This window comes from Ammospiza nelsoni, chromosome 4 (assembly GCF_027579445.1).
Source record: "Ammospiza nelsoni isolate bAmmNel1 chromosome 4, bAmmNel1.pri, whole genome shotgun sequence".
In the NCBI taxonomy this organism is placed as follows: Eukaryota; Metazoa; Chordata; class Aves; order Passeriformes; family Passerellidae; genus Ammospiza; species Ammospiza nelsoni.
In genome coordinates this window covers 39967693-39980704 of record NC_080636.1, presented here as the reverse complement: position 1 = coordinate 39980704, position 13012 = coordinate 39967693, and positions in this window count along the sequence as shown.

Sequence of the window (13012 nt, the reverse complement as noted above, 5' to 3'; positions counted from 1 at the left end):
AAATCCTAGAAATTGCCAGTAAAGGAAACTTTCTGGTTGGTTGGGTAGCTTCTCATCAAACAGATGGGAATCAAGCAGGTGAATGGAACAACAGAGTTGATGAACTAGCAAGGCTTAGCCCCCTGAGAAAGGAAACTATCTCAGAGGATTGGAATCAACTGTTAGAATGGTTACATGTAAAAAGGCAGCACACAGGTGCAAAAGATCTGTGCCAGGAAGCACACGCCCGCAGCTGGCCGGTTACCAGGGAAATATGTAAAACATGCATATCGGCCTGCGAACAGTGCCGCAAGCGACTGGAAAGGCATCCTTTAGAGGATGACCCTCTGCATTTAAGGAAAGGTAAAGGCTTGTGGGGTGCATGGCAGGTAGATTATATTGGTCCTTTTAAGAAGTCAGGAGGTAAACATTTTGTGTTAGTAGGAGTGGAAATTGTATCTGGGTTGGTACAAGCCGATGCTTTTAAAAGGGCCACAGGTGATAATACAGTTAAACCTTTGCAGGGGTGGTTTGGAACTTTTCCAAAGCTGCAAGAAATCCAGTCTGACAATGGGTCTCACTTTACTGCCAAAGTGGTACAGGATTGGGCCAGAGCCGAAGGCATAAAGTGGACTTTTCATACTCCTTACTACCCTCAGGCTAATGGGATCGTGGAAAGGACAAATGGCCTTTTAAAGTGGTTCTTTAAGCCCCAGAAAGCAAGCTGGGACTGTCGGTTGTGGGAGGCTGTTAAAGGGGTAAATAGCAGGTGGGGAGTGAACGGCTGCCCCAAAGTCACTGCTTTTTACCCCACACCTCTAAGCATCATCCCTTCGCTGGAAGGTCTCGACGATGCAAACAATCCATCACATTACCCTGGACAACCTGTCTTAGTGGACCTCCCCACAGTGGGCGAGGTACCACTTGTGCTGAAAACCCCTCTGAATAAATATGCCTGGGTAGCCTCTGACAGTCTTGGAAAAGAGCACTGCATACACACACGCTGGATAATCCCCTCATTTTAAACTCCTTTCTGCCTCTCAGTGGCAGGATTTTTTGTTGTTCTTACTTTTACAGGAGAACCCCGAGGGACATGAGAATCATCTGAAAACATGATAACCTTGCTAATACTTTTCTGCATTTTACCACAATTTCATGGACAACCCCCTGGCGAGCAGCTGTGGCCTGAAGCCATCGTCCAGCGCACCAATGTTCTTGGAACCTATCCCAAGGGCCGTTACCTGAGCCTGGCAACCCTAGTGCAGCATGACTCCAAGGTGTACCACCCGAATGAGTGGAGATGGGACCAGAATGAGTTGATGAGAACCCTGACGGGAACGGTTGGTGAGTCAATTGTGGTAACATGCAGAAAGGTGGAAAGTACCCTCCATGAGAAAGCCACCTCCATCATAATTGCTGGAAATTTTATGGAAGCAGGTGGAAGGAATCATCTGGATATCCTCTCAGCAAAATTATGTCCCAAGAAGAAGTGGGGATGTTCGAAAATAGAAAGTCCCCTTAATTTGTGTTGCTGCCAGGAACATGTTGATAGTTATGTTTCCAGTACCAAAACCACCAATGTTGCAATTACAAGAGATTGTAATGATGAATCACTTGATTGCTGGTAGAGTTTTACTTTGGCCAAACCCACTTATGTGACATGTCGTTGGGAGAATGACACAGCTAGTCCATTAGGACTAAGAGGCTTGGTTTACACATTCAAGATAAAAACTGTACCAAAAACCCACACCGAGTGCTGTAATTACACTCTCTCAGACCCAAAGTGTGAACCTTTTCTTTTTTCTAACATCACACCCCAATTGGCAGAGGCAACAGGGAACCCCTTTGAGTGGCCCTGGTCTCAAGCCTTCCTGCAATCCACCGGATCTATGGGAAATATCATGGGTCTGAACTTGCTAACAGTAGTTACACAAGAGGATAAGTTGTACACCAGACAGGAATGGGAGAGACACAAAACCTGGCAGCTTCAAGGAATAGTGGGTGAACTAATTAGTGTTGGGTGTTGAATGGTTAATGGGTCTGACTAGAGCAAAGCAATGTCAATCAGTACTTCCACAGATCGGGAAAACGAACAGAAGCAAATCTGTACGCACCCAAGTGTACGAGATTGCTGGCACAGCTTCACATTAACCCACACTACAGAGGTAATTTGTCTCTGGGCCAAGGACTTTCTTTTAAATTTGTAAAAATTCTCAAACCCCTGTTACCATTGTTACCACTGTCACCACTTCACCCGGTCATACTCATCCCGATAATTTTCGAGATTGGACCTTATGTGATCAGGAAAACTGGCCAACAACAAATATTGTTCAATCCGGCATGGTCTCTCAAACAGGTAAATTTGTTAATGCAGAACAATGTTTCAGATATTCCGCCAGCCTGTTCTCCGTTCCTGCAAACTTCTTTTGAAGGCTGGACCACTTGGCTTTGGAAATGATGCTCCTTTAAAATTAGAACACCAAGGGATGTGACTGGTGTTGTGGGTATAGGATTGGGAATTCTGAATAGCATTGATTCTGAAGTACTAATTAACAAATTGGCTGCTACAACTAGAGACCTGACCAAATTGCAGCAACCACTGAGGTCATCTCTGTCAGCCTTGGGGACGCACCAGTGGCTGCTGTCAAACATTTTGCCAAATTGGGAAAGAGTGAACGTGAATGATCACAAATTGGTAATTGATGCACTTAGTGCTACACAGAGCAATGTTTCCTTAGCCCTCAGCTGTATCCAGGCACAACTGTGGATGCAGTCGGTCTCTGCTTCAATTATAAGAGAGGGCAAGGAAGGCACCTTCCCCACAGAAATTCGGAAAATAATCTGGGACAGTGCCACTGAATTTGAAAGAGAATTCCAATCCTGGTGGAACTTGGTGAACTTTACCTATGATTTCAAACACAGCCACTGCTTTTGTTTTAACCATGCGCAATGCTTCTGTACATTTGGTCTTCCCTGTTACTGCATTAGGATTAAACCATGATGGAGCTGTTCTCTATCCTACTGAACATAGGGGATGGGCCCGTCAGGTTGATGACAAATGGCAAACTGTTAATCTGGAAACTTGTATTGTCTGAGAACAACAAGGGTTCATCTGTGAAAGCAATGCAATTGTAGCTCAGGATATCTGTTTAGACACAGAACAAAACATCTGTCATTTTCAGATTCTTCCACATGAGGCTACTCAGACAGTTCTTATATACATAGGCAATGGCTGTGCGTGCTTTAGAACCACATGTGACTCTGTTTTTGTAGAAGATGTTGTAGTAGATACAAAGAATCATTCAAACTTTTGTGCTTGTAACTTTACTAAGATTATAGGATGTGATTTCTCTTACGAAGCTCCAGTTACCTCTCACTACCTATTGCAATCCAACTACACACTGATCCAGAAGTTGATGCCCACTCCTATCGGAATGAACCTCACCCTCGTGAGATAACTACTACTCCATCAGAACCTGGTTGACATCCTTGAGAAAATCAAGGAGAATGGACAGAAGACCCTGGTGACTGTTCATCACAACGTGAGACAAATACACCAGGTTATGGAGAGGGTAAAGCAGGCTGCTGAGCATAAGTGGTGGGATACTCTCTTAGGGTGGTCACCTACTGCCACAGGTATCCTGAAGAGTGTGTGCCATCCAATTGTTGTTCTTTTGATCCTAGTTACGCTTGGCTTTATCTTGTCAGCAGCTCTATTCATTATGAACTGGAACATGATGAAAAATCTTACGAGATTGATAACTGTGATCAATGCACACCACTTAGCTGATGTAATCTATACAATAGATGTCCCCAAAACACTTGACACAAAACAATTATGAATCAAGCATATGTGTTTTAGAACAATTTCTTAATTATCAAGTATGATTTACAGAAAGTTACTTTAATTTTTAGAAAATAATTTTTAAAAGACAATGCTCATACTATGATTTGCTTGTTGTTTTGATTATTTGTGATTTGTTTTAATAATTTTGAAATTGTTAAACAAATGATATTGTTTTAATTAATTAATCATTTTTTGAAATTGTTATTATTAACAATGGAACACTGGAGAACATTGTTACCCAATGGAATCTCATGGAACCAGGTGTCCATGGGGACAGAGATGGGCCTAATGGAACCTACTGGAACACAAGAGAACATTGTTTCCTGTTGAAAACCTGGCTGCTGAGAATTTGTGTTTTTCAGCTCAGAAAGTCCAAAATTCTCAGCACTGATCTCATGGAAGCAAGTGTGAATTGTTACAGAACCCAGGAGACCATGGTGACACCGTGGTGGAATCTCATGGAACCAAGTGTGAACTGTTCCAGGACCCAGGAGACCATGGTGACACCATGGTGGAATCTCATGGAACCAAGTGCCCAGAATTTCATGGCTCAGCCTCATGGAGCTCTGGAGACCATTGTGTCCCAATGGGAACACATGGAACAAAGGCTCCTTAACGACACAGCAGGGCCTCATGGAATGCAAGTGATCATCCTCATGGAATGGAAACTCATGGATCCAAGGGTCCACTGTTTTACAGCGTGGCCTCATGGAATTCAAGAGACCATTGTGATGGAATGGAAACTCATGGATTCAAGGGTCCACTCTTTTGCTGTGTGGCCTCATGGAATGCTGGAGACCATTGTGGCACCATGGAAACTAATGTCACAAAGGCTCCACTGTGACCCATCAGGGCCTCATGGAACCAAGGACACCACTGTGATACAATGGAATATCATGGAACCAAGGTCCAGTTGTGACAAAGCTGGGCCTCATGGAACCAAGGACACTGCTGGGATGCAATGGAATCTCTAGGATCCAAGGATCAATTGTCAACACATCAGGTTCTCATGAAACCAAGCAGAACATTGTGACACAGTGGAATCTCATGGGAGCAAGGCTCTGCTTTGATCAAGTGAGGCCTCATGGGACACAGGTGCCACTGGGACATTGTCAGGCCTTGTAGGAACAAGACACCACTGTGTCAGACCAAGGCCTCATGGGACCTAGGAGAGCATTGTGACACAATGGAACCTGATGGAACCAAGGCCCCATTGTGACAAAGCACGGCCTCATGGAAGTCCAGTGCCACTGGGACATCTCCAGCCTTGGCATAAGCAAGTGTCCATTGTGACACAGCACAGCCTCAAATCACAAGAGAGCAGAGGGATGCTATGGAATCTTGGGGAACCAAGTGTCAATTCTAAACACAGTGAGGACTCATGGAACCCAGGAGACCATTGTGACACTGCCCTTTTTCGCAAAGGGGCGGTGCTTCCATGAGAATCCATGGGCCCACAATGTTCTCCTGGGTTCCAGGAGGCCCCACTGTGTCACAACGGCCCCTTGCTCCCATGAGCCACAGCACAGTCCCCGTTGCCCCTGGGTTCTGTGAGGCCATGCTGCATTCACAGCTGACACTTTCTTCCATGAGATTCCATTGTGTCACAGTGGTCCCCATGTGTCCTAGGGTGACGTTATGATGTTTGTATCACCATTCATGTGTTCTGTTAATGCTGGATATTATGTTCTGTGCCTTTAGTACTGGTTCTGAAGAGTGAAAGTTTTGTTTGGGTTTTCTTATCAGCCTGGCGGGACACAGAGATGAGCAGTACATGGTGCTGCTTTTGCTTTCCTGCTTTGATTTTTTGCTTTGCTCTATCTCTCGCTCTTGCTTCTGCTTTGCTTCTGCTTGCTTTTGCTTCTGGTCATTAGTTAGTTTAGCTGAACAGTCCAAATTTTTCCTGGGCTGTTTCTCCTTTCCTTTTTTTTGACCATCTCGAACCTCCAGACTGGGACCTGGGAACACCAAGAGTTTGCACTTTGTAGCTGCAGCAGCTGCCCCAGTGCCGGAGGGACTGATGACAGAGCGACCACCCCAAAGAGAGACTCTCTGAATTTGTCATCTTTTTTTCAGAGTGGTGTCACCTGGTATTGTTCATTCTGTGTCCTGGGGGTTGCAGTGCCTATTAAATAAACAGGTTCTTTCCACTTCTCTCCGAGAAATTCTTCCCGAACCGGTTGGGGGGAGGGGCCCTCCTTTGGAAATTCTGTACCAAATTTGCCCTAAACCAGGACAAAATCTTGGTGCCCAATTCGTGGTGCTCGAGAGAGAGTGGAAAAACCCTGTTTTGACTGCATTTTGGTTGCCATTACTATGTGTTCATTTAAATCAGCTAATAGCCATGCTTTTTAAATTCAAAATGTCTATTGGGGTAAAGGTTTGCATGCATTTCTGGTCCCTAGGTTTTTTTGTGATCTTAATACCTCTATGGTCCCTAGGCTTATTTTCTTATCCAGAAATAGCTTTAGTATTGCCCCTAATACATAGTTTTCACAGCAGAGGGGCTGTGACCAGAAGAGCTCTCCTGCTGGGCTTAGTGGTAATGGTTTGTAAGAAGTTTATAAACATGCTGGAGTTTGCTCCAGGTATGAATGGTTCATGGCTATGGTTACGCACCCAGTTTGTTAGAGGAGGAGCAGGGGATGAAGCCTTTCAGCCTTTGCTTTCTTTCTTCTCCTATGAATCGTTTGCATCACTACTGAAGAATGTTCAGTTTCTCCTGAACGTTGAAGAGATCATCTTTCTGATATTCAATCTGGTAACCTTCCTCTATACAGTCTGCAGCTTCTCTGGAATGAGGGCTGAGATTTCTAGACGGGCTGATGAGACCCCGAACCCAGGAATAGACCCAGGTGCGGAAAATCCTAAGTGGTGTGGGAGATAGGAGGATATGGGACAAATCCTGAAGGAATTCTCTGACCCTATAGTCTTGGATTTTCCCCATGAACAAATTCAGAACGCAGCTGAGGTGGGCAAATACCTGAAAGAGAAGTACCAGGATGAGCCTAAGGAGAGGAAGGTCATTGCAGTGAGCTGGGCCCTGACATATGCTTATCGCATGCTGCTAGATACTGAAGGGCAGGAGACAGAGGCAGGGGGCCAGGGAGATAAATCAGCAGCTATCCCAGTTACTCAGGCTGCAGCCAACACCCCAGACGCAAAGCCAGCGGCCAAACCAGATAGTGAGCCTAAGCCAGCAGCTAAACCCATGGCTGTTGCTACCAGCACTAGAAGTGGGAAATGCACGGACAAGACCAATCAACCAGTGGATGATGATGATGATGATGATGATGATGAAGGAGAAGTAACCTCAATGCCTCCTGACATAAAATCAGGAGTCAAAGCAGCAGGTGCAAGATCAGATGCAAATATTGAGTCCTTTTCCCTGAAGGACCTTCGTGGCTTACGGAAGGGTTACACTCAACGACCTGATGAATCCATAATTAGTTGGCTGGTATGTCTCTGGGATGCTGCAGGTGAGGCTACAATTCTGGATGGCACTGAAGCCAGGCATTTGGGATCACTGTCACAAGATCCTGTTATTGACCAAGGAATGATGAGGGAGGCTAATCCACACAACCTCTGGGCATGGGTCTTGGACAGTGTTGCACAAAGATACCTGTGTGCAGATGATCTCTATATGCAACAAACTCAGTGGAAGACAATAGAGCAAGGGATCCAACGCCTGAGAGAAATGGCAGTGGCAGAGATTATCTTCTCAGATGATGTAACAGCTAGGAACCCAGACTTAGTACCACGCACGTCTGTAATATGGTGAAAACTTGTATGACTTGGGCCACACGAATATGCTTCTGCCTTAGCCATCATGAAGAGGGATGAGAGGGATGAGACTGTGCTTGACATGGCAAGGAAGCTCCGAGCATGTGCAGATTCTGTACATGGCCCAACACATGCCAGAATCGCAGCGGTAGAAACACGTCTGCAGAACTTAGAGGACAAGATAGAGGAGAATCATAAGAAGCTCAGAGAGGAGATTAAAGAAGACCTTCTCCAAATCTCTGCAGTACAGATCAGAGGTTCTGGTATCCAAGGCAGACATCTCCCAGATGATGAGAGACGGTACAACCCACGAAATGAGCTGTGGTTCTACCTGCATGATTGTGGAGAAAACATGGGGAGGTGGGATGGAAAACCTACTGCTGTTCCGGCATGACGGGTGTGTGAATTGAAGGAAGCCACCAGAAGGAAAGCAGCTCCAGTTGCCCGTAGCCAAACAGCCAGGTATGATGATGATGACATGTCCGATCCCCTTGAAGGAACATCCAAGACATATGCCCAGGGAAAGAAGGATAACCAGGCTCAGAGGAGCCCTGCCTCTAGCCAGGTAGAGGCTAGGGAAAACCGTGTTTTCTGGTCTGTGTGGATTCCTTGGCCTGGCACACTGGAACCACAAGAGTACAAAGCTTTGGCTGATACTGGTGTGCAATGTACATTAATTCCGTCGAGACATGTGGGGACAGTCTGTTTCTATTGCTAGCGTGACAGGGGGATCACAGGATTTCACTTTGGTGGAAGCTGATGTGAGCCTGAATGGAAATGAGTGGAAGAAACATCCTATTGTGTCTGGCCGAGACGCCCCATGTGTTTTGGTCATAGACTACCTTCTAAGTGGGTATTTAAAAGACCCAAAGGGACTCAGATGCGCATTTGGAATAGCGGCTGTAGAGACAGAGGGTATCAAGGAGTTGAACAGCTTGCCTGGACTGTCAGAAAACCCATCTGCAGTAGGACTCCTGAAGGTAGAAGAGCAACGAGTGCCAATTGCCACCTCAACAGTGCACCGCCAACAGTACCGAACGAATCGAGATGCTGTGATCCCCATCCACAAAATGATCTGTGAGCTGGAGAGCCAAGGGGTGGTCAGCAAGACCCACTCACCCTTCAACAGTCCCATTTGGCCTGTGTGTAAATCTGAAGGAGAATGGAGATTGACAGTGGACTATCGTGCATTGAATGAAGTGACTCCACCCCTGAGTGCTGCTGTGCCAGACATGCTGGAACTCCAGTACGAGCTGGAGTCCAAGGCAGCAAGGTGGTACGCCACTATAGACATTGCCAATGCATTTTTTTCCATTCCTCTGGCAGCAGAATTGAGGCCTCAGTTTGCTTTCACCTGGAGGGAAGTGCAGTACACCTGGAACCGACTGCCCCAGGGTTGGAAGCACAGCCCCACCATCGGCCATGGACTGATCCAGACTGCACTGGAAAAGGCTGAGCAATGACATCATTGTGTGTGGGAACATGGCAATGGAAGTATTTGAGAAAGGAGAGAGGATCAGTAGGATTCCGCTAGAAGCTGGCTTTGCTATCAAGAAGAGCAAAGTCAAGGGACCTGCCCAAGAGATCCAGTTCCTGGGAGTTAAGTGGCAAGATGGATGGCATCAGATTCCCACTGAGGTCATCAACAAAATCACCGCGATGTCTCCACCAACTAGCAAGAAGGAAACACAAGCTTTCCTAGGTGCTATAGGTTTTTGGAGGATGCACATTCCTGAATACAGTCAGATCGTGAACCCTCTTTACCTGGTCACCCACAAAAAGAACAATTTCCACTGGGGCCCTGAGCAGCAACAAGCCTTTGCAAAGATCAAGCAGGAGATCGCTTATGCAGTAGCCCTTGGCCCGGTCAGGACGGGACCAGATGTGAAGAACATGCTCCACTCTGCAGCTGGGAACCATGGCTTGTCCTGGAGCATTTGGCAGAAGATGCCTGGGGAGATTCAGTATCGACCACTGGGATTTTGGAGTCCAAGCTACAGAGGCTCTGAAGCCAACTACACTGCCACAGAGAAAGAAATCTTGGCTGCCTGTGAAGGAGTCCAGGCTGCCTCAGAGGTGATTGGCACAGAAGCATAACTCCTCCTGGCACCCCGACTACCAGTGCTGGGGTGGATGTTCAAAGGTAAGGTTCCTTCCACTCACCACACCACCAGTGCCACATGGAGTAAATGGGTTGCTCTGATCACACAGTGCACCTGTATAGGTAAACTGTATCACCCTGGGATTTTGGAGGTAATTACAAATTGGCCCGAAGGTGAACATTTTGGTATTATCAAAGATGAAGAACAAGAACCAGTGACACAGGCTGAAGGAGCTCCTTCATTTAACCAGCTGCCAGCAGAGGAAACATGCTACGCTCTTTTCACTGACGGTTCCTGTCATATTGTAGGGATGAACCGGAAGTGGAAAGCAGCCATATGGAACCCCACATGACAGGTTGCACAAGCTACCGAAGGAGAAGGTGGATCAAGTCAACTTGCAGAACTCAAAGCCATTCAGCTGGCCCCGGACATTGCAAAAAGAGAGAAATGGCCAAAGCTCTACCTTTACACTTATTCATGGATGGTAGCCAATGCTCTGTGGGGATGGCTGGAGAGGTGGAAAGAGGCTAACTGGCAGCATAGAGGAAAACCAATTTGGGCTGCTGAAGAGTGGAAAGACATGGCTACCAGGGTAGGGAAGCTACCTGTGAAAGTCCGCCATGTAGAGCCAATGAGGAGGACCAAAACAATGAGCAGGTAGACCAGGTTGCAAAGATAGGGGTGTCCAAGATAGACCTAGATTGGGAACACAAGGGAAAGTTATTCCTAGCTTGATGGGCCCATAATGCTTCAGGTCATCAGGGCAGAGATGGTACCTATAAATGGGCATGAGACCGAGGGCTGGATTTAACCATGGACAGTATTGCTCAGGTTATCCATGACTGGGAGACGTGTGCTGCCATCAAGCAGGCCAAGCGAGTGAAGCCCCTCTGGTACGGTGGGCGATGGTCCAAGTACAAGTAAGGGGATGCCTGGCAGACTGACTGCATCACACTGCCCCAGACATGCCAAGGCAAGTGCTACGCACTGACCATGGTGGAAGCCACCACTGGATGGTTGGAAACCTACCCTGTGTCTCGTGCTACTGCCCGGAACACCATCCTGGGCCTGGAAAAGCAGGTCTTTTGGAGGCATGGCACCCCTGAGAGGATTGAGTCAGACAATGGGACTCATTTCAAGAACAGCCTTATCAACACCTGGGTTAGGGAACATGGCATTGAGTGGGTGTACCATATCCCCTACCATGCACCAGCTGCGGGCAAATTGGAGAGGTACAATGGACTACTAAAAACCCAGTTGAAAGCCCTGGGGGTGGATCTTTAAAAAACTGGGAGCAGCATTTAGCAAAGGCCACCTGGTTAGTTAACACCCGAGGTTCCACCAACCGAGGAGGTCCTGCCCAGTCTAGGTCCCTGAATATAATAGATGGAGATAAAGTCCCAGTGGTACGTGTCAGAGTTTTGTTGGGGAAGACTGTGTGGATCAATTCTGTCTTGAGTACAGACAAACCCATTTGTGGGGTTGTCTTTTCTAAGGGACCAGGTTGCACATGGTGGATAATGCAAAGAGATGGAACAACACGATGTGTACCTCAGGGAGATCTGATTGTGGGGTGAGAATGAAATGCAATTATCACTGTTCATTGGATGTTACTGCCATTGTCTGTACATTAAACCATACAGACATGAGATAGAAGGAAATGTGTAAGTGTCAAAGGTCTGAGCAAGTAAAAGATGGAGAAGGAAATGTGCAAGTGTCAAAGGTCGGAACAAGTGACAGATAGAGTTTTGAGTGAGTAAAGTGAAAGAGGGGAATCCTGCAGCTCTGTAGTATGGGGCCTGGATTCAGTGGTCCAGTGTGGTGATGTGATGAGGTCATGATGGGTATTGCTTGTAAATTTTGGGGCAACAGATGGAAATTTTGTGTGAATAAATGCATGATGCGTGGTAGTATGTTGAACATATGGGGATAAGGGGGTGGAATGTCCTAGGGTGACGTTATGATGCTTGTATTGCCATTCATGTGTTCTGTTCGTGCTGGATATTATGTTCTGTGCCTTCAAGACTGGCTCTGAAGAGTGAAAGTTTTGTTTTAGTTTCTTATCTGCTGGTCTCCATGGCTGGCGGGACACAGAGATGGGGCAGTACACAGTGCAGCTTTTGCTTTTTTGCATTTGCTTTTTGCTTTGCTCTCACTTTTGCTTCTGATTTGTTTCTGCTTGCTCTTGCTTCTGCTCATTAGCTAGTTTAGCTAAACAGTCCAAATTTTTTCCTGGACTGTTTCTCCTTTCCTTTTTTTGGACCTACTTGAACCTGCTCCTGACTGGGATCTAGGAAACACCAAGAGTTTGCACCCTGTGGCCTGCAGCAGCTACTCCAGTGCCAGAGGGACTGATAATAGAGCAACCACTCCCAAGAGAGACTTTCTGAATTTGTCACCTTTTTCAGAGTGGTGAAAGAGTGGTGTTGTCCGGTATTGTTCATTTAGTGTGCTGGGGGGTGCTGTGCCTGTTAAATAAACAGGTTCTTTCCACTTGTCTCCAAGGAATTCTTCCTGAATCAGTTGGGGGGAGAGGCTGTGTGGGTTTGCTTTCTGGAGGGGCCCTCCTTTGGAGGTTTTCTCCCAAATTTGCCCTAATCAAGGACATACCATTAAGAGACTTAAACAGCCTCATGGAACCAAGGGGCCGTTGTGACACTGAGGGGCACCATGGAATCATGGAGACCATTGTGATGCTATGAGGGCCCATGGAATAAGCAAAGCATTGTGCCACTGTGGGACCTCATAGAACTAGTGAGAGCATTGTGACCCTGGGGATCCCAACAGAACCAAGAGGACCATTGTGATACTGTGGGGCCTTGTGAAACCAAGAAGCTTTTATGACACTACTGGGCTGCATGGGACCAAAGGTCCATTGTGACATTTTGGGGCCTCATGTCATCAGGGGTTCATTGTGCCACTGTGGAGCCAAAGGAGACCATTGTGACATCCCAAAAGCCCAGGGTCCAAAGGTCCAGTGTGACATTGCAGGGCTCATGGAACAGAGGAGTCACCTTACATTGTGGGGGCTGGGGAATCACGGAGGCCATTGTGACACAGCAATGCCTCATGGAATCATTGGGACCCATGTGACACTGTGGGACCCCATTGAACCAAGGGGCCATAGTGACACTGCGGAGCCCCATGGAAACAAGTAACCATTATGGCACTGTAGGGCCTCATGGATCCAAGAAACCATTGGACACTATGAGGTCTTGTAAAACCAAAGGAATAAGGCACAGGTCTGGCTGGTTTGGCCTCCCATGGACTGCCTGTCTGGTCTAGCTGACCTTGGCATGTT